This window comes from Bidens hawaiensis, unplaced genomic scaffold (genome assembly GCF_021521415.1).
Source record: "Bidens hawaiensis isolate Kalapana, Puna unplaced genomic scaffold, B.hawaiensis_p1.1 tig00003870_1, whole genome shotgun sequence".
Lineage (NCBI taxonomy): Eukaryota > Viridiplantae > Streptophyta > Magnoliopsida > Asterales > Asteraceae > Bidens > Bidens hawaiensis.
Window position 1 is genome coordinate 1,580,623 of NW_027491224.1, and position 3,684 is coordinate 1,584,306.

Here is a 3,684-nt window from a genome sequence, read left to right on the forward strand (position 1 = left end):
GATCAATGGTAAGAGAAAAGAATTTGCGGACGAAGAGTGGAAAAACGAGCCCGTCATTTTTCCATGTATCAAAGGAGGACCGTGCAACAAGAATCCTTTGATAATTACTGCTCTATTTGGGCATTATCAGTCACAATATGTGTTCTTCGACACTGGCAGTACATCCGATATTATGTACGAACAGTGCTTTGAACAGCTTGAGGAAGATGATAAAGAACGATTACGACCTATCCATGCACCCGTTTCGGGGTTTGGTGGGGAAATAATGCACCCGCGTGGTGTCATTACATTCCCGGTCACACTTAGTGATGGGGTTCACTCAAGAACTGAGGAGGTCGAATTTTTAGTTTTACCGGCAACTTCTAAACATGATATTATCCTCGGACGAGAGGCAATTGGTGACTTCAATGCCCATCCGTCCACAGCTCACGGGTCAGTAGGGGTTCCAACCCGCACTGGTGTAGCAATAATTCATGTTAATCGACATTGCTTCACGACCGAAAGTTCAAGACCAAGTAAAGTTTTGAAGCAAAATCAAAGGACTGAACCAGAGAAATGGATTCTTAACAAGAAATTTCCCGATCAAACCGTAGTAATTGGTCCAGCCATTTCTGAAATCTCCGAACCTTTTTGAAGCAATTATTAACTAAGAACATTGACATTTCGCATGGCAGCCTGCGGATATGACCGGTGTCCCGCGGAGCATTTCGGAACACAAGTTAAAGGTGAATCCAATAATCACCCCAATTGTGCAAAAAAAAACGAAAGATGGGCCCGGAACAAACGAAGTCCATGAATGAACAGTTACAAGATCTTCTGCATGCCGGGATTATACGAGAAATCAAGTATCAAACCTTGGTGGCCAACCCAGTAATTGTCCCAAAAAACAATGGAACGTGGAGGATGTGCATAGATTATAAAGACCTAAACAAAGCATGTCCGAAAAATTGTTACCCACTGCCGGAGATCGACATAAAGGTAGATGCTGTGGCCCCATTCAAATTCAAGTGCTTCCTCAATGCCTACAAAGGGTATCACCAAATTCATATGGCGGCTGGTGACGAGGACAAGACAGTGTTTCGCACTGACCAAGGAACATCATGTTACAGAATGATGCCTTTCGGGTTAAAGAATGCGGGGGCCACATACCAAAGACTAATGGACCAGGCCTTTAAGGGTCAGATAAGTCGAAATCTCGAAGTTTATATGGATGATTTATTGATAAAAAGCATCGAAGAAGACCAAATGCTAAGAGACATAGAGGAAACTTTTGAAAGTTGAGAAGCATTAACATGAAACTCAACTCAGCGAAATGTTCCTTCGGGATGGAGGAAGGAAAGTTCCTCGGGGTAATCGTTACAGGCACGGGTTTCAATTCTAACCCGGACAAGGTTCAAGCAATAGCCCGTATGCCATCTCCCGCATCCCTCAAGAAAGTTCAAACACTTAACGGAAGATTAGTAGCATTAAATAGGTTTCTGGCAAACCACGCTGCTAAATCTTACCCGTTTATCTCAACATTGATGAACCGCCTCAAAAAGGCACAATTTAGATGGACTCTGGAAGCCAAACAAGCATTCCAGGAGGTCAAGAAGTGTTTAATGGAATTACCTACGTTAACTGCTCCTCACGTAGGCGAACCATTAACGCTGTATTTATCGGCATCTGACATCGCCGTAGGGGCTGTTTTACTGACAGATAGGAAAAATGTCCAAACAGCGATCTATTACGTCAGTAGAACACTGTCAGACCCGGAAACAAGATATTCAATGTTGGAAAAGTTGGTCTTGGCATTAGTATACGCATCACGTCGGCCCCTCAGATACTTCCAGGGTCAACCCATCAATGTGTTAACCGGATACAAACTCAAGAACGTGTTGAGTAAGCCTGAACTATCCGGGCGACTAGCAAAATGGGCTATCGAATTGGGTGACACTCGATAGAATATAAACTAAGATCGGCAATCAAAGGGAAAGTGCTGGCGGACTTCGTCATCGAAGTCTCGCAACACAAAGAACAAGAAGGTTTAATTGAACAACAACCCCAAGCACCTCCGGAACAAGGGCAAGTTTGGTCATTGTTCACGGATGGAGCTTCAAGCAGCGAAGGGGCCGATGCAGGCTTAAGGCTAGTCAAACCTGAGGGGCACGAGTTCATACGCCATCAAATTGGACTTCAAAAGTATCAACAATGAGGCGGAATATGAAGCCTTCCTGGCAGGCCTGCGGATAGCGAAAAAGCTTGGGCTGAAACATTTGGAAGCACGGGTGGATTCCATGCTAATTGCGGGAAAAATAAACGGAACATATGAAGCCAAAAACGATGTCATGGCTTCTTACTTGTTGCAAGCAAAGGTCTTGATCCGCCAATTCTCCTCTTTCAATGTTATTCACATTAAGAGGAGTGAGAATAAATCGGCGGATGCTCTTAGCAAGCTAGCTTCAACGAATTTTGAGCATTTTGCCAAAGATATTCGTGTTGAAGTTCTAGATCATCCATCCGTTCCACAAAATCAGGTCCTGATAATTCAAACTGGCGTTGAATCATGGATGACGCCCATTAAAGCGTACTTATCTTCCAGAGCATTTCCAGCAGGAAAGGCTGAGGCTCGGAAGATTAAGCACAAAGCTCTGAATTACTAGTTGACTGATGGTATCTTATACCGGAGATCATTTCTCTGTCCGTTATTACGTTTTGTGGACGCAGAAGACACAAATTACCTAATTCGAGAAATCCATGAAGGAATTTGCGGGTTACACGCGGGACCAAGAATGACAGTTGCAAAGATCATGAACGCAGGGTATTTTGGCCCGTCATTCACTTAGACGTTGTGCAGGAAATCAGATAGTGTGATTCATGCTAGCGTCATGCCCCCAATACCCTGCACCCAAAGAACGAACTGATTCCAGTAACATCTGCCTGGCCTTTCCAAGAATGGGTTATTGATATTATAGGACTTTTCCCAGAAGCCCCGGGACGGGTCAAGTTCCTGAGAGTGGCCATTGATTACTTCACCAAGTGGGTGGAAGCCAAACCGTTTGCATCAATCACGGCTTCAAGCGTGAAAAAATTCTTTTGGGAATTCATCATCTGCCGGTTTGGTCTCCCGCAGGAATTGGTAAGTGACAATGGGACCCAATTTGCTGATAGCGGATTGCAAGAATGGTTGAAAGAACTTCAAGTCATTCAAACCTTTACATCCGTAGCTCATCCGCAAGCAAATGGTCAGGTCGAAAGGACCAACCGAACTATCAAGGAAGGGATTAAGGCAAGGCTAGGGACACAACGAACGGGTTGGGTGGACGAACTGCCTCATGTACTCTGGGTTTTCCGCACCCAAAAGAACTCCAGTAATTTGGAGACACCCTTTAGCCTAACTTATGGTACTGAAGCCATGATCCCCGTAGGGATTGGGATTCCATCCGCAAGGGTTCTGCTAATTGATGATAATGATCAGGGACTTAGGATGAATCTCGATTTACTTGAAGAAAGAAGAGAATGAGCATCGATCCGCGAGCACAGTTACAAGCGACAGCTTCAGAATTATTACAACTCGCGGGTCCAGACATGTGAATTCGATGAGGGAGACTTTGTCTTCCGCAATAACGAGGCCTCTGGTCAGGAGCCTCCGGGCAAGTTAGCCCCAACTTGGGAGGGACCATATAAAATCAAACAAGTACTATC